This window comes from Hypanus sabinus, chromosome 4 (assembly GCF_030144855.1).
Source record: "Hypanus sabinus isolate sHypSab1 chromosome 4, sHypSab1.hap1, whole genome shotgun sequence".
NCBI classification, from domain to species: Eukaryota; Metazoa; Chordata; class Chondrichthyes; order Myliobatiformes; family Dasyatidae; genus Hypanus; species Hypanus sabinus.
In genome coordinates this window covers 163,902,154-163,929,088 of record NC_082709.1, presented here as the reverse complement: position 1 = coordinate 163,929,088, position 26,935 = coordinate 163,902,154, and positions in this window count along the sequence as shown.

The window sequence follows — 26,935 nt, the reverse complement described above, 5'->3', positions numbered from 1 at the left end:
TGCACTCATCAAACCAAACAAGAGAATTGAACTTCTCACGCTTTGAATTTTTTCAATGATTTTGTTCCCTGGCCCCCTCCGCCTTATTTTCACCATGGATGTCCAGTCCCTATATACCTCCATCCCCCACCAGGAGGGTCTCAAAGCTGTCTGCTTCTTTTTGGATTCCAGACCTAACCAATTCCCCTCTACCACCATTCTCCTCCGTCTAGCAGAATTAGTTCTTACTCACAATAATTTCTCCTTTGGCTCCTCCCACTTCTTCCAAACCAAAGGTGTAGCCATGGGCACCCACATGGGTCCCAGTTATACCTGCCTTTTTGATGGCTTTGTGGAACAGTCCATGTTGCAAGTCTATACGGGTATCCGTCCCCCTCTTTTCCTTCGCTACATTGACGACTGCATTGGCACTGCCTCCCGCATGCATGCTGAGCTTGTTGACTTCATTAACTTTGCCTCCAACTTTCACCCTGCCCTCAAATTTACCTGGTCCATTTCTGACACCTCCCTCCCATTTCTTGATCTTTCTGTCTCCATCACTGGAGACGACTTATCTAATGATATCTACAATAAGCCTACAGACTCTCACAGCTACCTGGACTATTCCTCTTACTATTCCACCCTGTCTCTTGCAAAACTGCCGTCCCCTTCTTGCAATTCCTCCTTCTCCGCTGCATCTGCTCTCAGGATGAGGCTTTTCATTCCAGGATGAAGGCGATGCCTTCCTTTTTTAAACAAAGGGGCTTCCCTTCTTCCACTATCAACTCTGCTCTCAAACGCATCTCTCCCATTTGCTGCACATCTGCCCTCACCCCATCCGCCCACCACCCCACTCGGGATAGGGTTCCCCTTATCCTCACCTACCACCCCACCAGCCTCCAGGTCCAATGTATAATTCTCCATAAATTCTGCCACCTCCAATGGGATCCCACTGCCAAGCACATCTTTCCCTCCCCCTCTTTCTGCTTTCCGTGGGGGTCGCTCTCTACGCGACTCCCTTGTCCATTCATCCCCCCCCCATCCCTTCCCACCGATCTCCCTCCTGGCACTTATCCTTGTAAGCGGAACAAGTGCTACACCTGCCCTTACACTTCCTTCCTCAGCACCATTCAGGGCCCCAGACAGTCCTTCCAGGTGAGGCGACACTTCACCTGTGAATCAGCTGGTGTGGTATACTGCGTGTGGCCTTTTATACATTGGTGAGACCCGATGCAGACTGGGAGACCATTTCGCTGAACACCTACGCTCGGTCCGCCAGAGAAAGCAGGATCTCCCAATGGCCAAACATTTTAATTCCACGTCCCATTCCCATTCTGATATGTCTATCCATGGCCTCCTCTATTGTCAAGATGAAGTCACACTCAGGTTGGAGAAACAACACCTTATATATCGGCTGGGTAGCCTCCAACCTGATGGCATGAACATTGACTTCTCTAACTTCCGTTAATGCCTGTCTTCCCCTCCTTACCCAATCCCTGATATATTTAGTTTTTCTCCCCCCTCCTCTTTTTTTTCTCCCTCTCTTTCCATCACTCTGCCTGATCTCCATCTCCCTCTGGTGCTCCCCTCCCTCTTTCTTTTTCCCTAGGCCTCCCGTCCCATGACCCTTTCCCTTCTCCAGCTGTGTATCCCTTTTGCCAATTACCTTTCCGGCTCTCAGCTTCACCCCACCCCCTCCGGTCTTCTCCTATGTTTTGGCATTTCCCCCTCTCACTCCTACTTTCAAATCTCTTACTATCTTTCCTTTCAGTTAGTCCTGACGAAGGGTCTCGGCCTGAAATGTCGACAGCGCTTCTCCCTATAGATGCTGCCTGGCCTGCTGCGTTCCACCAGCATTTTGTGTGTGTTGTTAAGAGAATTGAACTGAGACTTTTGGTATATGATTGCCTACATAATATCCACCTCTGGCTTGTGTGTATAATGGAAGCAAAACAATGAAGTGTTGTTTTTCTTACCACTTTAACTCAATGTCATTTGTTGACTAAATTCAATTACTTTAAAAGTTAACATATAGGATCATAATTATTGTTCTCCGCCACTTAATTACAAGTAGTGATTAGTTTTCAATGTTTTGGATGTCAAGTTGGATGGTCTGTATTTTGGGATGATCAAAATGCTTCGGTTTTACTTTAATTGGTAGATCCCCTGTGAAATTGTTTGTGGTAAATTGTTTTATAATATGTGAGATCTCTATATGGAATCTGAAAAAATGTACTGTCGAAGAGCCAGTAATTGGTTTCAGTAAGGTGCACACACTCCTGTTTACATCAACCCTGCTGATGTCGGAAGACTTAGAAGTTTCAGTTCTAAGGAATGAACGTCACCGATAGTCTGTGTTGATCCAAAATTGGTGATATCTTGGCCAAGAAAGTTCAGTAGTGACTCTACTTCCTCAGGAGATTAAAGAAATTTGCTATATCCCTTTGAGCCCCCACCCATTTTTACTGATCAGAGCTTTGTTACGGCAGTCTCACAGTCCTAGGCTAGAAGAAGCTGTAATTTGTGAACACAGCTCAGCACATCACTTAAACTGGCCTCTCCTCCACAAACTCAGTCTCCGCTTCCTGCTGCCTTGGTAAGGCATCCTACATAATCAATGATCTCACTCATCCTAGATATTCTAATTTCTCCCTTCTCTGAATAGGCACAAGGTAAAGAAGCCTGAAAGCATGTACTACCAGGCTCAAGGACACTTACACCGCACTGTTAGAAGACCATTAAACAGATGGACTCTTGATCTACCTCATTTTGTCCTTGCCCCTTGTTGTCTGTTTGCAGTGCATATTCTTGTTACTCTCACATTTTAACGAGCGTTCTGTTATCGTTTTCCCTTAATGGAAATGTAATGAAATGATCTGTAGGGATGGCATGAAAAACAAAGAACTTCATTGTTCCTTGGTACATGTGATAGTAATAAACATATTTACCTATTTATTTTATGGCATAAACAGGTAAACATTTTGGGAAAGATATGCCTTGAAATACAAAAAGAAAAGCATAACTAACCAAACTATGACCAACATGGATAAAACAAAGCAAATAACCTCTGATTAAAGGCACAGCTATTAACCAAAAGCATGACCTCTTATCTGGAAGATAAAAATCGATGATGCCTCTTCAATTCTTTGCATCAAAGTATAGATAGTATCTGTGGTGAATCATTTTTCTTTCAATAATGTAAAAACATGTATCTTTATCAGCTTGTATGGTGTAGTGACTTGCCAAGGTCACAAAAATAATTTGGGAAAAGGAAATGTGCAAATTGATTTTTTAGCTTGATGATATTTCCATAGTTTGTGAATGCCTACCTTGAAATGAAAAAAAGTAGATATTTGATTGAGCCAGTCCTGACGAAGGGGCTCTTCCTGAAACGTTGACTATTTATTCATTTGCATAGATGCTGCCTGACCTATTGAATCCCTCCAGCATTTTGTGCATGTTGCTGGGAATTGATTACTTGGTTTTGAAAACTATGCATTCCTCATTGATGCATTCATCTATTGAGCTCTGAATGAACCAGTGATACATTGGGCACTTTAACAGACAAGTTATTCCTTGAGCTCAGGGGCATGGAGCAGTTTCAAAAAGCAATGTATTTGAAAAGGTTAGCATTATTGATGTGTTTGGCTTTTATGCATGGATCGACTTATCATTTAAAATATCTTAAATATCCTATTGTCATATGACGTGAGGTGGAAGATGAGGCCTGGAAGGAATGTCTCTGAAGGAAAGTTTTGCTTGAACAATATTTGACAGTAGAATTCACTTGATGCAATATCAAGGCTCCCAGGCTCCTCTTAAGACAAGACGAGAGTTGAAATAAGTTCACATAAACATGACACTGAATAAAAATAAAATCCCCTGCCAATTCCCTGACATTTTTGCAGCAATAATGATATTAAGCCTTGTGTTAAAAGCAGCACTACACAATAAGGTACAACACATAGAGTGCAAGAAACTGATTTATTGAAATATATAATTTTCAATAAAATAAAAAGTATTTCAAAATCCTAATAACTGAAAATATCTTGTAAGTCTGTTTTTTTCTGGCATTCTTCCAGTCCCTGAACCAAATATGCGTTCATCATATGGAGTGCGGCCGTGCAATTTGCCTCTGGGCCACCACAGCTCAGCCTGAACTCATCCTCACTTGACATTCCCACATGTATCTTTCAGTGAAAGTGTCACTGAACAGCGGCCAGGAACAATGGGGCCAATGAGAGCAGTCCACTGTTGCAGCAGCACTCAGCCGCTAACTCAGCACAATCCAAGGGTCACCTCTGCATTTCTCCGAGCTAATATGACACAGTATGATTTGGCTACTTGCATTTGTCATTTAACTCTACCCTGCGCACTGTTATTTATCTATTTATTTGTTTGTTTGTTTGTTTATTTAGCGATACAGTGCGGAGCAGGCCCAAATGGCCCTTTGAGCCACCCTTAACCCCAATTATCACCAACCTAATCACACGTAAAGCTACGACGACCAAGATATTTTCAGTTATTAGGTTTAGACAAACTGTGCAAATGAAAAAAATAATGCTGAAAACATCAGCTGTGAAGACTCTTTGATAGTGCGTCTGTAGATCATAGTGTAGCAGTGATGGAAGTTATCCGCACTGGTTCAGGTGCCTGATGGTTGTAAAGTAATAACTGTTCCTCAGTCTGGTGGCGTGGGACCTCTTGGTTGATGGTAATAGTGAGAAGAGGGCATGGCCTGGATGGTACATGGGTGGGGGCATCATTGCTGATCGATGCTGCTTTCCTGTGGCAATGCTCCATGCAAATACTATCACTGGCGGGGAGGGTTTGCCTGTATTGGACTGGGCTGTATCCCCACTCTCTGTAGCTTTTTCCATTCCTGGACTTTGATGTTTCCATATCAGCCCATGATGCAACCAGTCAAGATACTCTCCAATGTATATCCTGAAGTTTGTCGAAGTTTTTGGTGACATGCTGAATCTACACAAACTTCCAAGAAAGTAAAGGTATTGTTGACTCTTCTTCATGATAGCACTTACTTGGATGTGCTGATCCCAGGACAGATCCTCCGTTATGTTAATGCCAATGAATTTCATGTATTACTCATCAATTTCAGCTTACTTAGGTTCTGTGAGGCTCTTTCTGCTGATAAAAGAAAGGAGGAATGGAAACTTTTCACATTTTTGGCTGTTAACCTCAACCCGAGTTGTGGAGTTAGAAAACTCCTGTTAAAGTACATTGCAGGAAGGAGTCATTCACAAATATTTTGCCAGTCATATTCTGATATTTATTTGTAAGTCCAAAGATAGAAAAACTTAAGCTGTAAAATAATCTACTTCTCCAAAGGTCATAAAGCCATAAGCCATAAGACATAAGACGAGAATTAGGCCATTTGGTTCATCCAGACTGCTTCATCATTTGATCATGGCATTCCAAAGGTAGTCATTCCCCTTCAAGTATTGCAACGATGATCAACAATGGTTCACAGTGTCTGTGATAACCATCAGTGGTCTATGGTAGCCTACAGTGACCTACGATGGTCCACAGTGTCCATGAGAGCCTTTGAGAGTGTCCATGAGAGTCTTTGGTGGTCCACAGAGTCCACAGTAGCCATCAGTGGTCTATCATGATCCACAGTGATGTCCAGGAGTGCCATGGTGGTCCACAGGGATCTGAACACGTGAGCAAATGATTTTCCCTATGCTTCAAAGGGAATTGACTGTTAATGGTGAAACATCCCATTGGGGCTTTTTAAAGATACGAAGGATGGAACTCATGAAAGGTGCCCTGCTGAAAACGTTCTACTTTGGAGGATAGCAGTCCAAAAGAAACAGTTGTAATATTAGCAGATAGGGTCTTCCAGGTTAGTTCTGTGGTCCCAATTTAGACGTCTTTCAAGATTCTATTGTACCATGGCTCAGGACCAAATTTCTGGCCTTAAATCTATTCCTGCACATTTCAGGATAATTTGCCTTCAAACTCCAATCACCCTATAGGGCACAGTGGGGCATCATGAATGTACTGGGATAAGAGAAGTTGATTACCCTAGAGCAATGGTTCCCAACCTGGGGTTCATGGACTTCTTGCATAATGGTATTGATCCACGGCATAAAAAAGCTTGGAGACCTGTGCCTTAGAGCAAGGCAGGGAGGCTTAATAGGGGTGTCCAAAATTATCAATAATTTCAACAGACTGTAAAGAAGAAGCTGTTTCTGAACACAGGAGGGTGAGTAGCAGGAACAGATATAATTAGTATAAAACCAGCAGGGGGCTGAGAGGACTAGCTTTAACACCATAGAAAACATTCTGTCTGGCATCGTAGGGCAACTGCTCTGTGCCTGACTGCAAGAAACTGTGGAGAGTTAATGACGCAGTTCAGCGCAACCCAGGGATCAGCCTCCCCTCTCTGGACTTCGTCTACACTTCCAGCTGCCTCAGCAAAGCAGTCAGTGGAATGAAAGACCCCACTTGCCATGGACGTGCTCTCCTCTCCCCTCTCCCATTGGGCAGCAGCCTGAACACACACACATACCACCGGGCTCAAGGATAGATTCTATCCCACAGTTATCAGTCACATGAGCAGACCTCCTGTACAATAAGGTGGATATTTGGCCTCACAATCTACCTTGTCATGATGTTTAATTAACTTGTTCAATTTTGTTTAGAGATAGAGCACAGTAACAGGTTCTTCCAGCCCAACAAGCCCATGCTGTCCAATTACACCCATATGACCAATTAACCTACTAAATGCTATCCCTTTGGAATGTGGGAGGAAACCAGAGCCCCAGGAGGAAACCCACACAGTCACGGGGAGAATGTACAAATTCCTTACAGACTGCAGTGACCATTGAAGCAGGGTGGCTACTCGCATTACTCAAACTATTATGCTACCGCTCTGCACTTTATTGTTCACCCACCCTTTCTCAGTTGCTTTGTCACTTTATTAAAGTCATAGTGTCATAGAGACATAGAATACTATAGCACAGAAACAGTTCTTTAGCCCACCTAGTCCATGCTGAACTATTATTCTGCTACCCAGGACAACTTTCTGCCTTCATTGTCAACAAATACTTCTATAGTTGCACCATGGAGAGCATTCTGACGGGCTCTATCACTGTCTGGTATGGAGGGGCTACTGCACAGGACTGAAGGAAGCTGCAGGAGGTTGTAAATCTAGTCAGCTCCATCTTGGGTACTAGCCTACAAAGTGCCCAAGATATCTTCAGGGCATCTTCAGCATCTATTGTTAAGGACCTCCAGCACCCAGGGCACGCCCTTTTCTCACTGTTACCATCAGGTAGGAGGTACAGGAGCCTGAAGGCATACACTCAGTGATTCAGGAACAGCTTCTTCCTCTCTGCCATCTGATTCCTAAGTGGACATTGAATCTTTGGACGCTACCTCACTTTTTTTTAATATACAGTATTTCTGTTTTTGCACATTTAAAAAAATATATTCAATATATGTAATTGATATACTTGTTTATTTATTATTATGTTTTCTTTTATTTAATATTTTTTTCTCTCTGCTAGATTATGTATTGCATTGAACTGCTGCTGCTAAGTTAACAAATTTCACCTCACATGCCGGTGATGATAAACCTGCTTCTGATTTTGATTCTGATTCTGATTCATTCTGAATTGTTATTGTTTTACCTTATTTTAGCTCAATGCACTGTTTTATTTGATCAGCATAAACAGTATGCAAGACAAGCTTTTTACTATATACTGATGCATGTGAAAATAATATACAAATGCCAATAACAATAAATGTGTTTTTATAAACTGGAATTTACTGTTTGAAAGAAAGATGGCAGCAAGTTCACATTAACATTTGTAAGAGAATTGGAGATTTACTTAGAAAGGAAAAATATTCTCAGGAGAAAAAGTAAGGAGTGGGATTTATTGATAAACTCCAGCCTACAATGGCTTAATGGGCTAAATAGCCTCTTTCTGTGTTCTGCACAATGATCTCATGGGTGTCTATAAAATAATTTCACTCTACAGTTGTGGTATCTCTCATATTGGATGTATTTTGAACTAGCAAATTCTGTCTTGATTGTTGTATTATGCCGAAACCAGAAATAATATTGTATCTTTTTCCAATAAGGGATTCACCCACTATTGATCATTGAGTATTCCTGACTGATTTTGAGATGATGGTAGTGTGCATTGAACTTCTGTCCTGTTTGTGATGAAGATGCTTCCAATTGTTATTCAGTTTTGTCTAGACCTCAGGAGGTTGCATGTCTTGGGAGGAGCGGTGCTGCATCCATGTTTGGATAGTGACTGTAGTGAGATCTGGAAGCAACCAATATATTACCAACTTCCTCAATGATAATTTTATTGGGTTCAGCAAGAACAGAAGCTCCATATCCTGATACTGTGAGCTCCCTTTCTAGATCCCTCAGCCAATAGAAACATCACCACATCTAGTGTGTCTCATGCTGTTGCATACTTTTATGAAATCTCCTCTTATTTTCTAACCTCTAGTGAATACAGATATAATAGCCTTGTATAAAAACCTTGCAATGCTGAAAATCACTGATGAATCTTGGCCTCTGTGGTGCACATGTCCTTTCTTGGGTAAGAGCCAAAAACTACACCAACAACCCAGAGGCAATCTAAACCTGACACGTAAAGGTATCTTTGTTGCTGTATTCAAATACACTTCCAATGCACACCAGCATATTATTTCACAAACAAGGGAAAATCTGTAGATGCTGGAAATCCGAGCAACAAACACAAAATGCTGAAAAAACTCAACAGGCCAGGCAGCATCTATGGAAGAAAGCACAATGGACTGAAATGCTGCCTGGCCTGCTGAGTTCCTCTAGCATTTTGTGTCTATTGCCACCATATTATTTGCTTTTTTTAAAAAATCTGTTCACTGCAGCATCTGAATATTTGCCTTCAGTGATAAATGGTCCATTTTTAAAAATCAAAAAATACTGCAGATGGAGGAGTCTGAAATAAAATCAGATAGTACTGAAAACACACAGCACATCAGGCAGCGTCGTGTGGGAAGAGAAACAAATAATGCTTCGTATGCAGCCGTTCTTTAGAATTTGGAAAGAAGTATTCAGATTAGTTTCCAGTAGCAAAGAAGATGGGAGGAAGATGGGTAGAATAAAGAGAATATAAAGTCATAGATCCTAGAAACCTATGTCTATGCCAATATTTTTATGATCTACACCCCAGCACCAGGTCTGTATCTTTCTATACCTTGCCTATTCTAATATCTGTATACATGGCTTTCAAATGCAGTGCATCCCAGATAACAAACACAATATTAAATATCTTCCCATGTAATACCTTTTAAATTTTCTTCCTCTCCCCTTTAGGTTTGGTTTTTGGTACTCATAACCTGGGGAAAAGATTCTGACTATCTACCCTGACTACATCTCTTAGAGCAAGACCAATTAAATAGCAAATTATTCTAATGAAACATATTGTATTTAACCTCAAATATTAACTGTTTCTCTTTCCACAAATGCTGTCTATCCTGTTGAGTGTTTCTAGCAATTCATGTTTTTATTTCTGTTTCTTGAATCTCTGTTTTCAGCATGATGACTGTTATGGGAAATATGGAGAAGCTTTAATTGTTGGTTTTATTATCAGGAACTTCCTTGAAATTTCCTTGACCATTCATCATGATTTGTCAAATGGCCAATTGAGCCATTTATAATCGAGCCAAAATATTGTGGAGATGTGAAAAAATGGACTTAATCTTCTGAATAATTTTTTTTTGAAACTTTCCTTTTTCTGCTTTAGCCACTATACCACCCTATACTTTAAAACTTGATCCCAAACCATAAAGCTCCTCTTTCCAACTGCTTTTAATATTCAGACAAATCAACCTGAAACTTGATATCACATGTGGTTAATTTGTTTTTATATAATTCACTATGAAAATATGTTAGAAGCTCACCATTACCTCTGAAAAATAATTTCAGCTCATTTCTTTGGACAAATTTAATAATATCATTTGTAGCTTCTTCTTCAGGAATACTCCCAAGTGTCACTTTGTTCTTCAAATTTGACTTCCAAAGCATTTAAATGTCTTCATTGATGCGTTGCTGCATGCTTGAGTGTTCAGTAGGGGGTGGCGATGCTTTTTTGCTGGTGGGAGGGGGGGTTTGTTGCTTTGCTGCTGCTTGTGTGTGGGGGAGAGGGCTTTGGGGTTCTAACATTTAACTATCATTCATTCTTCGGGGCACTCCTCTGTTTTCATAGTTGTTTGTGAAGAAAAAGAATTTCAGGATGTATATTGCATACATTTCTCTGGCATTAAATGGAATAATTCTAGCAATCCGCACTTTTAGTTCCACCTTTTTGCTTGAAACATCTGATAATCGCAAAACTCTTGTTTGAATTTCCTGGAAGTATTAGTTCTAAACTTTCGGGTCTTATCAATTTAAAAAAAAACATTTTCAGTTTATTTAACATATTTTTCATCAACTAGTGACTGTTGATTGGACAGTTATGTATTTTACGCTTAGTTCAAAATGCCAATAAAGTGCATATTTTATATAACCTCGTAAATCTTCTATTAGCTCATTCATAACAAGTCAGAGATCACACCGATCCAGTCGATCCTAACTGGGATTAGGTGATTAGGCAGTTCAAAAGGATGGGTTATTTAATGACAATTCACATTTCTCCCTAAGATGCTGAGATGTTGATTTTAATCTATTGAATTCTACAGGAAGATGAACTAGTTATCTAAAGCAGTTGGATGGGAATGAATCCCACTGGACATGTCATCTGCAACACTAAAGAGCAATGAGACTTTTATCGATTTGTTTCAGTCTAAAGGATCAATAAGAACAGTGAGACAAATTGATGTAGTTAACAGAGATATGCATTTTTAATATTGTATTGGAAATGAAAATATCTGAACTATAATATTAACTATTTAGAAACAATGCTGAAGCTAAAGTTCTGTAACAAGTTCTGGGTAGGATCTCGTACAAATGCAAAATTACAATTTGATCCAGTCATGCTCGTTAGAAACAGATATAGAGGAGAAGCGTCAGCGTGTCACACTTTGCTAATTACTTACCTACTTGAGTTCATCAACCCTTTGGGGGCATAGCCTGCCAGCAGCAGCTCACCATAGATATCTGAGCCTGTCTTTCAAGTTGTCTCCTTGTATAATCCAAAATCCTTCATCTCCCAGGGGTGATGACTATGGAGCTTCTGTTGGTGTTTCTGTTGCTCTAGGTTTTTATGGAATGGTGCTGTTAGCCCCATGCCCAACCCTTCCCCTTTCACAACCATGCTTGAGACTGTCCATGGCAGATATTTAGTTAATTTCAGTTCCACTAAACCCAGAAAAAACTGATCTTTGGAATAGCGATTCAATGCATGTATTATACTGCAATATTATGTATTTATCATATGAGACAAGGAAATATTTCTAATGCTATCCACAATACAACAAAAGCTGAGGCAGTTTAATATGATCCTAATACTTGTTTGTTTATTTATTTATTTTGCTGAGATACAGCACAGAGTAGGCCCTTCCTACCCCTTCTAACCCTCCAAGTCGTGTCACCCAGCTACCCACTGATTTAACCCTAGCCTAATAACAGGACAATTTACCACAACCAGTTACCTTACCAGTGGTACAACTCATTGATTTAACCCTAACCTTATCACAGGACAAATTACCACAACCAATTGTCCTACCAGTGGTACAACCCACTGATTTAACCCTGACCTTATCACAGGACAATTTACAATGATCAATAACCCTACCAAAGGTACAGATTTGGGCTGCGGAAGGAAACAGGAGGACTGGAGGAAACCCTCGCAATCATGAGGAGTATATATACAAACCTCCTCACAGGCAGCAGTGGGAACTGAACCCGGATCGCCTTTACCGTAAAGCATTGTGCTACCCACTACACTACTGTGCCACCTCAATGGAACAATGGAGCCTGATTCATGAATATATCCTTCATACACTTCTATGAGTGCGTTCTTGATTATTCCTGTAGCTAATTTTCAAATGTAATTTTAACCATTACATGTTAGTGAGATGGGTGACAATGGGGAAGTATCACATGACTACTCTGTCCTTTCATTAGGTACCTGTTACCCATATGCTAGCAGCGACTAATAGAAGATGATGAAACTGTTTCACTCTGTGGCCCCTTAAATAGGGACTTTTGTACACCTGCTTACTAATGCAAATTTCTCATTGCCAATCATGTAGCAGTAACTCAATGCATAAAAGCATGCAGAAGTGGTCAACAGGTTCAGATGTTGTTCAGACCAAACATCAGAATGGAGAAGAAATGTGACTTTGAACGTAGAATGATTGTTGGTGCCAGATGGAGTGAATTGAGTATCTCAGAAACACCTGGGATTTTCACGCACAGCTGTCTCTAGAGTTTACAGAGAATGAAGCAAGAAAGGAAACAAAAATCCAGTGAGCTAAAAAATGTAGTGGGTGAAAATACCTTGTTAAGGAGAAAGTTCAGAGGAGAATGGCCCGGCTGGTTCAAGCAGATAGGAAGGTGACAGTAACTCAAATAACCATGTATTATAACAGTAGTGTGCAGAACATCACTGAGTACACAACAAGTTGAAACTTGAAGTGGAAATTTTGATCCTTCCAGGTCTGCACAGCAAAAATTCTGTCTGGATGGAGAATTTACCAGCTGAGCCGCTATTTTAAGTGCTCTCTTCTGTTATTGCTTGTTTGCTGTGGTAATGTGTTTATGTGATTTTGCCAACATTGACCTGCAGGCTTGACAAGTTCTCTTGAAATTGTTGTGTTAAGCATTGTCTGATACAGTGGGATTTATTAACTGCCTCTGAATGCCTCAAAGGATTTGCTGTATCTGTTGAATTGTTTTCACTGTTCGAAGGTTGTCTGCCTCTTCTGGAATGTGTAATTCATCTGTTCCCTATGGTTCATCTAGCCAGAGAGCTTCTTTTTCCGAGAATAATATTTATTCCAGTTCTTCTGGGTCATAGTCACTGTATGATTATTTTTTGTTTCTTAAAATTTGTATTCTGCAACTGACAACATTTTTCACTGGGAAAACTTAAGTTCTGTAAAGTTCATAGTTCTTTTTTGCATTTCTTCTCATGAATAAGCACAAGAATTGTTACAGTTACCATGGCAGAGAGCAAATAAATGTCAGCCATCACTGAATATTCACCAGTGTGCACAATGTTGCATTCTTTTTGGATTGACAGGTGGCAAATTAACAATACAAAATCAATGCAAACTTAAAGCAATTTAGCATTACATGTCAGCATCTGTTCCTAGACCAATACTGCTGTCCATAGGATGTAATATATATTGTAATCAGTAGGGTAGTCATATGGACAGTATATTATTCTCTTTAAAGTCATTGATAATTGAAATCATTGCATCATGTAGCACGAAACAGACTTTTAGCCTGTTGTGTCTGTCCAAACCATCAACCACTCATTCACACAAATTGAATTTTATCTCCCCAGTATTCCATTCCATGCTCCATGGATTCTACTAGTCGCCTACCCGAGGGACAATTTACATTGACAGTTAACCCAGCAGCCTGCACATTGGTGGGATGTGGGAGGAAAATATGGAAGAAGCCTGCATGGCGAGTTTCAAGAAGAGCATGCAAACTCCACAGAGACAGCACTGGAGGGCAGGATCTAACCGCTGCCACTATTGCTATGAGCTGGCAGCTATTGCAATAAATGCAAAAAAGTGTTTGAAATAGTCACTGGGACAGTGACAGAGACAATATTTAAAGCTCCAGATCACTGAGCTTCTATCAAAATTGATTTACTTTGTTCAGTTCTATTGCCTGTAGAACTGAAATTTGAATTAAATTTATGACACTGTTTCTTTTGTCTGATTGCACTGTTCTGTACATAAAGTGGATCAGAATCAGGTTTAATATCACCAGCATATGTTGTGAAATTTGTTAACTTTGCAGCAGTAGTGCAATGCAATACGTAACAGTAGAGTACATGATAACAGTTAAAGCTGGTGGCGCAGTGACCTCATCGCCAGACTCCGGAGCGAAGGTTCCCGAGTTCGAATCCAATCGGGCCGCTCCCGGACACACTCTCCATCCGTGCCAGGTTGAGTGTTGAGCTCGTAACTCGGCCTCACACAAAAAAAAACACTGCGCTGTGAGAAGGACGTGGGGGACCACTCCCAGAATCTTTCCTCCAAGACAATCACTTGAAAAAAAAATTGGTCACCGAGGCTCTGGCGGAGTATGGCACACACACAAAGAAAATAACAGTATTATAACAGTGTAAAAAATAACAGTGAGGTAGTGTTCTTGGGGTCAATGTCCATTCAGAAATCAGATGTCAGAGGGGAAGAAACAGTTCCTCAGTCAGCAGAGATGAAGAAGCTGTTCCTGAATTCCTGATTAGACAGGCTCTGTCAAAGTAATAGAGCAGAACCTACTCACCTCTCCATAAGAGTTGGCACCATTTTAAGTTCAAGTTCAATTGTCAATCAACCATACACGTGTATACCAAGGTGCAAAGCACAGTGCATACAGTCACAGCAGCACATTAGGAGGGTGAAGCAAAGTCAAAGCGCTAAATGGTGTCTCCCTTGCTTGCATCTTCAGAAACAGCTTTATTTCTATCTTTGGTATCTCTTTTTTTCCCTTGCAAGGTTCTTTTGAAGACCCTGACCTAGAGTTACACTCTTACTTCGGTTCTCTGTGGGAATGGGACCCGCTCTCAGGGCCGGTTTTCGATATCCCAAGGATGCAGCTTGGAAGACTAGTGCGCATTCAGGGTGCTGGATTATCGTGGCTCCGGAGATGGGCTGCTTCAAAGCCGGTGCCCCTGACAAAGGCATCATGGGAGAACACAGAACATTGGGAGCAGTGGGCTAGCTGCTGGCCGTGTGTCCAGAGACCTGAGCCTTTCCAGGGCCGATTCTCTGGGCACAGAGCTCGGAAAAAGAAATGCAACAGAATTTTAACATCATATATCAGTGATGATTCACCATCAATAACTCACTCTGAGACGTAAGGCGAGATATCGGCTTTTATTGACTGGAAGAAGGAACCAGAAGTGAGTGACCATCATACTATGTCCTGGAGACTGAGACCGAGCATCAGGCCTCAGATCGCCTTTATACAGGGGCCTGTGGGACGAGCCACAGGAGCAGTCAGCAGGGGGCGTGTCCAGACAGGTATACGTAGTTCACCACAAGTGAGTTGTTTGTTATGTCCCTTCTCTCACTGTGAAATGGGGACTCCTCTTTTTCCCTTATTAGGGAGAGAGAGAGAGCCTGTGGTATGTCGAATTACTGGGTGAACGAGGACTGGTTGGGGTAAAGCAAGTCTCTGTCTTCATTGATGCTTTGCTGCATGCTTGAGTGCTCGGTGGGGGGTGTCGATGCTTTTCTACTGTTGGGGAGGGGGGTTTGTTGTCTCGCTGTTGCTTCTGCGTGGAAGGGGGAGCTGGGGTGTTGGGGGTCTGGAGTTCTAATCTTTAACTGTCATTCAGTTTTTGGGGTACTCCTCTTTTATGTGGATGTTTGCAAAGGAAAAGATTTCAGGATGTATTTTGTATACATTTCTCTGACATTAAATGTACCTATTGATATAGTTACAATAGCACATACAGTCATATAAAAAGTCCCTGAGTGTCACGGCCTGAAGGTTGATTGTGCGTGAGATGTTGTCCTGGAGTCACATTCCTGCAAGAACAAGCTCCCAACAGTTCTTCAGCTCCCACAGCCACAGAAGTGGTAAACCAGCTTATCTTCCTGCAAACAAACACTAGACAGCAGCCCCAACAAGAGAGGCAGGAAGCAGGGGCCAGCCTCATCTCAAATTCAAGCACGTTCCAGCTCTGTTCTCCTTGCCTGGGGGGGAGGGGGGGGGGTCTGTATGAGGAGACGCCAGTCAAGAACTCTATTTTAAATATACCCAATGGCTTAGCCTCCACAGCTCCATTTGGCAATGAATTCCATAGATTCACCACCCTCTGGCTAAAGAAATTCCTCCTCATCTATGTTCTAAAAGGGATATACTAGTATTCTGAAGCAGTGTTCCTCTGGTTCTAGACTCTTCCATTATAGGAAACATTCCCTCTATGTCCATTCTATCTAGGCCTTTCAAATCTCTATATGTTTCAATGAGATCCCCACTCATTCTTCTAATCTCCAGTGAGTTCAGAGCCATAGATACTTCTCTCACATTAACCCTTTCATTTTCATGAAGCTCATGTCTCTCTGCAATGCCAGCACAGCCTTTCTTAGATAAGTGACCCAAAACTTCTCACAATACTCTAGGTATGGTCTGACCTGTCTTATAAAGCCTCAGCATTACATCCTTGGTTTATATTCTAGTCCTCTCAAAATGAATGTGCAACCTTGCCTTGATGTTAGGAAATTAGATGTGCTTAGATGAAATTAGATGTGTTATTATTGATCTGACATGAACAGTGTTAAGATTAAAATTATCAAAGCTAAATTGGGATGGTGCTCCAATCATAAAGGGAAAATTTGGGAATTTTGCTTTTCTTACCGTCAAGCCTATGATGAATAGTAAATTTCTACAGATACACAGTAGAGAGCATTCTAACTAGCTGCACCACTATCAGATATGGCGGGGGGGGGGGGGAATGCAGGGGCACTCCTCAGGATCGAAATAAGCTGCAGAAAGTTGTAAGCTCAGTCAGCTCCATCATGAGCATCCACCTCCCCAACCTCCAGGACATCTTCAAGGAGCAATGCCTCAAAAAGGCTGCATCTGTCATTCAGGATCCCCATCATCCAGGATGTACCCTCTTCTCACTGCTACCGTGAGAGAGGAGCTGCAGGAGCCTGAAGGCAGACTCTCAATGATTGAGAAAAAGCTTCTTCCCCTCTGCCATCAGATTTCTGAATGGACATTGAACCCATCAACTGCTTTTGTTTTTCTCTTTTTGCACTACTTATTTAATTTGCCTTTTTAAATATATGTATATATATACTTCTCACTGTAATTTACCATTTTCATTGTTATGTATTGCAATATACTGCTGCTGCATAACAACAAATTTCACCACATATGTCAGTAATATTAAATCTAATTCTGATTGTGATTCTGACAGCACCAGAAATGCAATGTGTGCTACTTAGCATTTAAAAAAGTGAGGCCTTTTGAGATCAGGTAGCCAGATTCCCATGACACTGAGGATAAGAATCCTGGGTAAGCAGATGGAAATACTTTAACCACAGCAAGGTAATTTAAGAGATTTTATGGAAATTTCTAGACGTATACGAGACTCTCACCTTCCATAGCATGAAAATTGTTTAAAATGGGGAGGGGGTGGTACGTATGTGAGGAGTTGATAAAAAGATGTAAAGAATATAAGAGAGTAGATGATGGTCAGTTTGCACCCAGTGGATGAAGGGCCTATTCCCATGCATTATGGTTCTGTGTATCTGCATGCACAGATGAGCAGATGCTCCCTAGTTTGATAACCAGCACCCTGCATGAACCATTACCTCAAGCCTTGATGCATTTTCTTCAACCATTTGTACACCAGCCAGTGGAAAGGGTTTTCTGGAGTAGCATCCACAACCAGCATGTCAAATGCATAATCATGTTGCAGGTTTAATTTATTATCTGCTACTTAATCAAGGTGAACAGCTTTGACAATGATGTGGCCACTGTGAAACTGTTCTCTCTATGCCACCCACCTTCCAAGAGTCCTCAGAAATGTTGCTCTTGACATGCTTTTGCTTCCTCTAGTAGTTCAGTCAAAAATGCACTTCAAAGCTTGGGTAGTCCCTGATTTTTGTACAAGTTAGAGGGAAACCTTCAACCTCTAAACACCAGCTCTTGTAGCTCAAGAAAATCAATTGAAAACTGCTTTGCAATGTATTTTTACATTACAATGCCTTCCAAAAGAAATTTGAGTTTGATTTCCACTGACCTTTTTTTTTCACTAAGTATTATAAAGCACTTCAATGCCTTCACAGTGAATCCATTGGAGGGAAAGATGACTGGACACCATTCCCAGAAGTGAGTGATCACCTTGTGTGTCTGCAGTGAATATTTAACCACAAGTCAGAAAAAGACATAAAGGATATATCATTGCTAGCAATATACAAGGGTAAATATCTCCAGCAGTGTGTCTGAATGGGTGGCACAGTCATGGGTGACAAGCATGCTGGTTTACAACAGGCCACCTACGTGCTGAAGTAGCTGTAGATTATACTGCTGTCAATGATGGCTTCTAGATAGAATGCCAACAACATCTTAAAAGGGATTTTAATAAGTATTGTAGATTCTTTTTAGTTGTTTGAAGGTTGCACTTTTCCTTTAGACTGACAATATCAAACCTGCCAGTCAAGCAAGTTGGATAAATGATGCTACTAGTATCCGACTGGTGATTGCTTCAGGGACGAGTCATAGTCAGACTAAAGAGAAATGGATTTTACGCCTCATCGAGTACACACTGACCACCAAGCATCCACTTGTGCTCATCCCATGTGAATCCCATTTTATTCTTTCCATGTTCTTATCTTTCCACTAGTGGGTCCTACAGTGGGTGATATTGCCCTCTTGGAGGCAGTGGGGGATGCTTGGGAGCAAGAGGGCAGCTGAGGGACTACAGGTTTAATTTAAAAAATAAATAACTTATTATAGGCATTGTATCCTTAGTATTCACTGTTTAATTCAAAGACAACATCTTGTCACAAAGACCTAAGTGAATGACTGCACAAATCATTAAATACTGTCATCACAGCGGTAAATAAAATCAAGTCTCATGCTCTCAGTTCTCAACTATTTTCAGAGCTTTGTATTGGGAATGATGAAAAGTTTTAACCCTTGCTGTTGCACACAGCTGTCAGATGCCTTTTAAAAGGCAACTGTGTGAGACACTTCTATGCAGTTTTTGAAACTGTTTTGAAAATTCTTTGAAGGCTCAAATGCTTCATTCAGTAATCAGCTCAAGAATATTAGGTATTAGCTTGCTTATTTGTTAGAATTATTCTAGAAGTTTAATTAAACCAATCCACAATTGCAAGGAAATTATGTGAATCTTATCAAAGTCAAATCAGTTGTCTCCATATTGCTGACCAAGTTACCCCTGTTTAATTGTAAACGTCAGACTGTACAGCTCCCAACTCATCACCTGCAGCCTATTTAAATCCAGCTCTCATCCACAGTCCTTTGTTCACCCATCAAACCAGCCAGCTTCAACCAGTTGCTCCTAGCCTTCAGTTGCCTTAGTGCCTTGTCATGTCTGTTTTCTCTTGTTTTGTAGCCTCTTGTGGCTTGTTATTTTGCAGTTTATTGCTAACGTATCTTTTGCTACTAAATCATCTCCACTGTTCTGCTTTTGGATCAAGTCTCCTCTATGCTTCCTGAGAGCACCACAGGCTGTCATGATCCTTTCCAGTTTCCAAGTTTCTCTGAGTTGGAAGAGAACGAAAGAAAACCAGATGATGATCTTCAAGTGAGCTGCATAAAGACATGTCAGAGGGATCTTCTCTTGATCCAAACTCCAGACTGGGTAATAAATCCATTTCTGAAAACATGTAATGAGGAATTAACAGAAAAGATGGAGGAAGAACTGATATTGCTACAAAGTGACTTCAAGCTGAAGATGAGGTTCAAGACTTCTGGTTGCAGAAAGAATTCTCTAACTGCTATCCTGCTCTATTGAAAAAGATCAAGATTTTTAAAATTGCTTTTAAAACATTGTATTTAGCAGAGTGCAGTTTCAGTGCAGTCCCCCAACTTATTTTAAAGCAAAGAAACAGACTGCAAATTACTGAATTTAGGAATCTGAGTGACATTCAGTCTGATGTTGAGGAGGTGATATCACTGCACCAAGCCTGTCCACCTCACTGCAAGGTTAAAATGCAATGAAATAGTGAATAGTTGGACTACTAACGTATGCTCTAAAATTGTTGATGGAAATTATTTTACTGTAGTGAAATAAAGAAATAATTTTATTTGCAGCTTTGAATAGATCTCAATAAGCATGGGGAAGGGCATTCAGGACATCACCAACTACAGGACAACATCACCTGCCTGTACCGGTGATGCCTCCCTCCCAGATGCACTGAACAACTTCTATGCTCGTTTTGAGGCAGAAAATGACTTGGTGGCAGGAAAGACCACTCCTCCTCCCAATGACCAGGTGCTGTGTCTTACCGTGGGTGATGTGAGGAAAACTCTAAACAAGGTCAACCCACGGAAGGCTGCTGGACCAGACAACATCCCTGGTAGAGTGCTCAGAGGATGTGCAGACCAGCTGGCAGGTGTTCTAATTGACATCTTCAACATCTCCCTGAGCAGCGCCATCATTCCAACGTGCTTCAAGGCCGCCACCATTGTCCCCGTGCCAAAGAAGTCTTCAGTGTCCTGCCTCAATGACTACCGTCCTGTTGCACTCATATCCATCATCATGAAGTGTTTTGAGAGGCTCTTCATGAGGCATATCAACACCCTGCTGCCCCCTCACTGGACACCCCGCAGTTCGCGTATCGTCTCAACCACTCAACAGACAACACCATCACCATCACCCTCCACCTGGCCCTCACTCACCTGGACAAAAAAGACACATACATTCGAATGCTGTTCATCGACTTCAGTTCAGCATTCAACACAATCATTCCTCAGCACCTGATTGGAAAGCTGAGCCTACTGGGCCTGACACCTCCCTCTGCAACTGGATCCTAGACTTCCTGACTGGGGGACCTCAGTCAGTCTGGATCGGGAGCAGCACCTCCAACACCATCACACTGAGCACGGGGGCTCCCCAGGGTTGCGTGTTCAGGCCACTGCTGTTCACTCTGCTGACCCACGACTGTGCTGCAACACACAGCTCGAACCACATCATCAAGTTCGCCGATGACACGACCGCGGTGGGTCTCATCAGCAAGAACGACGAGACAGCTTACAGAGAGGAAGTGCAGCAGCTAATGGACTGGTGCAGAGCCAACAACCTGTCTCTTAATGTGAACAAAACAAAAGAGATGGTTGTTGACTTCAGGAGAGCACAGAGCGGCCACTCCCCACTGAACAATGACGACTCCTCTGTAGAGATTGTTAAGTGCACTAAATTTCTTGGTGTTCACCTGGCAGAGCATCTCACCTGCTCCCTCAACACCAGCTCCATAGCAAAGAAAGCCCAGCAGCATCTCTACTTTCTGCGAAGGCTGAGGAAAGTCCATTTCCCACCCCCCCATCCTCATCACATTCTACAGGGGTTGTACTGAGAGAATCCTGAGCAGCTGCATCACTGCCTGGTTCGGAAATTGCACCATCTTGGATCGCAAGACCCTGCAGTGGATAGTGAGATCAGCTGAGAAGATCATTAGGGTCTCTCTTCCTGCCATCACGTACATTTACACCACACGCTGCATCCGCAAAGCAATCAACATTACAAAGGACCCCACGCACCCCTCATACAAACGCTTCTCCCTCCTGCCATCTGAGAAAAGGCACCGAAGCATTCGGGCTGTCACGACCAGACAATGTAACAGTTTCTTCCCCCAAGCTATCAGAATCCTCAATACCCAGAGTCTAGTCTGACACCAACTTGCACATACATACACACACACACACACACACACACACACACACACACACACACACACACACACACACACACACACACACACACACACACACACACACACACACACACACACACACACACCAGTTCACTCCCTTTGCAATGTTTGCTTATATCTTTCTCAATTTCTGCTAAAACATTGTTTACATTTAGAATTACATCATTTATTCTTATATTGTAATTTGCCCTTTACTGTGCCAATTGTCTTGTTTATTAATTATTGCACAGTCTTGCACTATTTTGTGCACTTTATGCAATCCTGTGTCGGTCTGAAGTCCAGTGTAGTTTTGTGTTGTTTCATGTAGCACCATGGTCCTGAAGAAACGTTGTTTCATTTTTACTGTGTACTGTACCAGCAGTTATGGTTGAAATGACAATAAAAGCAACTTGACTTGACTTGAAGGCCATAAGATAGAAGAGCAAAGTTAAGCCATGCGAACCATCAAGTCTGCTCTGCCATTTCATCATGGCTGATCTATTTTCCCTCTCAGCCTAAATCTGCTGCCTTCCCTTGGTATTCATTCATGCCCTGCCTAATCAAGAATCTATCAAATTTGCCTTAAATACAGTATATCAAACTATTTGACCTTTACAGCCACCTGTAGCAATGAATTGTAAAATTCACTACACTCTGGCTAAAGAAATTCCAACTCATTTCCATTCTATTCTGAGACTGTGTCCTCTGGTCTTAGAGTTCCTTACCATTCGAATTATCCTCTCCACGTCCATTCTATCAAGGCCTTGCAACATTCAATAGGTTTAAATTAGGTCATTAATCTAAATTCCAGTGAGGAGAGGCCCAGAGCCTTCAAATGCTCCTCATATGACAAGCCTTTCAATCCTGGAATAACATTTATGAACCTCCTTTGAACCCTCTCCAATTCATTCTTAGATAAAGTGTCCAAAACTGCTCATAATACTCCAAGTGAGACCTCACCAGTGCTTTATAAAGCCTCAGCATTACATCTTTGCTTTCATATTCTTGTCATCTCGAATGAATGCTAACATCACATCTGCTGTCCTCATCATAGACTCAATCTGTAAATTAACCTTTAGGGAATCCTGTGCCTCAGGTTTTTAAATTTTTTTCTCCATTTAGAAAGCAGTATACACTTTTACGTCTTCTACCAAAGTGCATGACCATACACTTCTTGACGCTGTATTCCATCTGCCACTTCTTTGCCCATTCTCCTAATCTGTCCAAGTCCATCTGTAGCCTCCCTACTTCCTCAAAACTAGCTGCCCCTCCATCTATCTTCATTTCAGCTGCAAACTTTGCAACAAAGTTATCAAATTATTAACATACACTGTAAAAAAGAATCAATCCCAACACGGACACTTGTGGAACACCACCAGTCACTGGCAGCCAACCAGAAAAGGTTCCCTTTATTCTCTCTTTGCCTCCTTCCAATCAGCCAATGCTCTATCCATGATAATATCTTTCCTGTAATACAATGATCTGTTAAGCAGCCTTGTGTGTGGCGCCTTGTTAAAGGCCTTATGAAAGTCCAAGTACACAACAGTCTCCCTTGTCTATCCTGCTTGTTATTTGTTTCGAGTTCTAACAGAATTTTCAGGCAAGATTTTGCCATGCTGACTACAGCCTATTTTACCATGAGCCTCCAAGTACCCCGAAACCACATCCTTACCAATTGACTCCAACATCTTCCCAACCACTGAGATCAGACTAATTGCCCTATAATTTCCTTTCTTCTGCTTCTCTTCCTTCTTGAAGTGTGGAGTGACATTTGCAAATTTCCAGTCATCTGTAACCATGCCGGAATAAATTGATTATTGAATGATCATTACTAATGCCTCTGTAATCTCTTCAGTGATCTCTTACAGAACTCTGGGGTGTACACCATCTGATCCAGGTAACTTATCTACCTTCAGACCTTTTAGTTTCCCAAAAACAAGTTTCCCTAATAAGGACAACCTTGCACACTTCTGGCATACTGTTAGTGTCTTCCACAGTGGAGACTTATGCAAAATATTTACTCAGTTCATCCACCATTTCCTTGTCCCCCATTATTAAACCTGCAGGATAATTTTTTCAGTGCTCTGATACCTACTCTCTTACACTTTTTCTACCTGAAGAAACGTTTTGTTTCCTCTTTAATACTATTGGCTACCTTGACTCGTATTCCATCTTTTCATTCTTTAAGACTTTTTAAATTGTCTTCTGTTGGTTTTTAAAAACTTCACAATCCTCTATCTTTCCACTCATTTTTGCTCTCTTATAGGGAGGTAGTTTTGCTCTATTTTGCTCTCTTTGGCTTTTATGTTGGCTTTGACTTCTCTTGTCAGCCACAGTTGTATTAGCCTGCCTTTAGAATACTTCCTCCTTGTTGATATATATATACCTCATGTGCCTTCTGAATTTCTTCCAGAAATTTCAGTCATTGCTGCTCTGCCAACATCTCTGTTAGTGTTCTTTTCCAACCAGTTTTGGTCAGCCCCTCTCTTATGCGTCTGTAATTCCCTTCACTCCACTGTAATCCTGATACATTTGACTTTAGCTTTTCCTTCTCAAATTGCAGGGTGAATCCTATCATATTAAGATCACTGTTCCCTAAGGATTCATTTAACTTATGCTCTCCAATCAATTCTGGTTCATTGCACAGCACCCAACCAGAATATCTGATCTCCTAGCGGGCTCAACCACAAGCTGCTCTAAAAATTCATCTTGTAGACATTCTATAAATACCCGCTCTTGGAATCCAGCACCAACCTGATTTTCTCAATCTACCTATGTATTGAAATCCTCCCGACTATTATAACATTGCCCTTTATCATGCAGTTTCTACCTCAGATTGCAATATGTAGACCACATCCATACCACTGTTGGGGATCTGTATATAACTCCCATCAGGGTCTTTTTACCTTGCATTTCCTTAGCACTACCTAAAATGATTCAGCACTTTCCAATTCACTTCTACTGATTTCATTTCCTTTTTTTCCAGCAGAGACACGCCCCTTCCTCTGTCTACTCACTTATCTTTTCAATACAAAGTGTATCCTTGGATGTTAAGCTCCCAGCTATAATTTTCTTTCAGCTACAATTTAACGATGCCCACAACATCATACATGCCAATCCGTGACTGTGCTACAATTTCATCTGCCTTACTCTGTATACTTCACACATTCAAATACAATCCCTTCAGTATGGTATTCACCCTTTTCGATTTTGTCTGCTCCTTACATTGCAAGTCATCCTGTTAACTGCACATTTGCCCTGTCATCAGTCTCTTCCTGCTAGCAGTCTCACTACACACTGCCTCTGTAAACCAACTACCTCATCCTCAGTACTATCACTCCAGTTCCCATCCCCCTGCCAGATTAGCTTAACCCTATCCGACAGCTCTAGCAAACCTAACTGCAAGGATATCGATCCCCCTTGGGTTCCGGAGTAATGCACTCCTTTTGTACAGGTTGTCCCTTTCCCAGAAGAAATCTCCATGATCCATAGATCTGAACCCCTATCCTCTGGACCAGTTCCTCAGTCATGCAATCACCTGCCAAATCATCCTATTTTTACCCTCACTGGCACATGGCATAGGCAACAATCCAGAGATTACTACCCTGGCGGTCCTCTTTTTCACCATTCTATCTAGCCCCCTAAAATCTCTCTTCAGGATATCCTCACCTTTCCTACCTAGTCGCTGGCACCAATATGTACCAAGACTTCCAGCTGCTCACCCTTCCCCTTTAGAATGCCTTGGACTTTAACCAAGACATTCCTGATCCTGGCACCTGTGAGGCAACATACCAGCCCAGTGTCTCTTTCTCACTCATAGAATCTCACCTCTGTTCCTCTGACTATTACCACTGCATCCTCTTCACCTCGTTTCTCTCATGATCCAGAGCACCAGACTTAGTGCCAGAGATCCAGTTACTGTGGTTCCATCCATTAGCACATCTCCTCAACAGTATCCAAATTGGTATACTTATTTTTGAGGAGAACACTGTCTGCCATTTCCCTTCCTTCTCCTAACAGTCACCCAGTTACCTGCCTCCTGCAGTCTAGGACGGACTACATGTAGACTCTGTCTATCACCTTCTCATTCTCCAGAATGAGCCAAAAGTCATTGAACTGCAGCTCCAGTTCCCTCATATGCTCTGTAAGGAGTTGCAGCTCAGTACACCTGGTGCGGATGCGGCTAGCTTTGCAATAATTTGTCACTGCTTTGAAGTTGCAGTTCCTACTTTCTTGTACTCTGCTTCATAAATCAAAATTATTTATAGTTTTTATGTAATGGCAGGAAAAGCAGAGGTGGGGGCACTGGGGATGTGTTCTGGGAATCAAAAGGGTGGTAACTCAATAAAGTTTAGGAACCACTGCTCTAGCTTTGATCAAACCCAATGGCTAAGAATCAATACAATTTCGCTGAAGAACCTGCCAACCTACACATCTTTGAGACATGGGAGAAAAGCAGATCTGCAGGAGGAAATCCAACTGGTTGCAAGGAGGATATGCAAAATCCACCCAGACAGAACTGGAGATTGGGTTTGAACCAGAGTCATTGAAGCAGTGAAGGAATAACTCCATTAGCTGTGCCTCAGTGCTGTATTAGTCGGTGCTTCATTATATACCTTAATGAAGAAACCAGCATAGGAAGGTCTGGGGGCATGGCAGGTAGGGGAAGGAGTACAAGCTATAGGTGCTAGGTGAAGCCACGTGAGGGGGAAGGCAGGTGGTTAGTGGAGAGGGGGTGAAATGAGAAGCTGGGAGATGATAGATGGAAGGGCTGAAGAAGAAGGAATCTGATAGGACAGGACAGTGGTTATTCAGGGATCCTGAAGAGGGTGAAATAATGGATGAAAAATTATGTACAAAGATTGACTATGCTGTCATTCTCCCTAGATATTATACACTGCTGCTATGATATTCTTGGGTGTTTTCTCTCCTTTCCTGTACAAATTAACTATTAGCATTGAAGACCAGATTAGATCAGATTAGATCAATGGTGGAATCCATCTCCTTCAGTAGTGCAGCTATTGATGATGGAAATGTTTCATTGGGAAATAATTATAGCTATTCTAAAAAAAACATAAGGTTTAACTGTTTTTCCTGTTCTCGTGCCACTCAATGAGCCAGCAATTTATTGCATTGTTCAGACCATCACTCTTGCTTTCTATGAAATGTTGACTTAGACAAAACCAGTAGACCCAACTCATTAACCTCCCATCCCACCTCCTTAGTTTGAATATCAGTTCAAGAACTATAAATCCATAGCTCTCTATTGATGGGGATATCAAGTGTAAATATTGCAAAATGTCACAATGAGTCAAGTGCAAAATGAGGCATTTCCAATCAATTCCAGGCTTTGCAACACTGCCAATCTTGCAGATTACACTGTAAACTTAATAGGACCAAC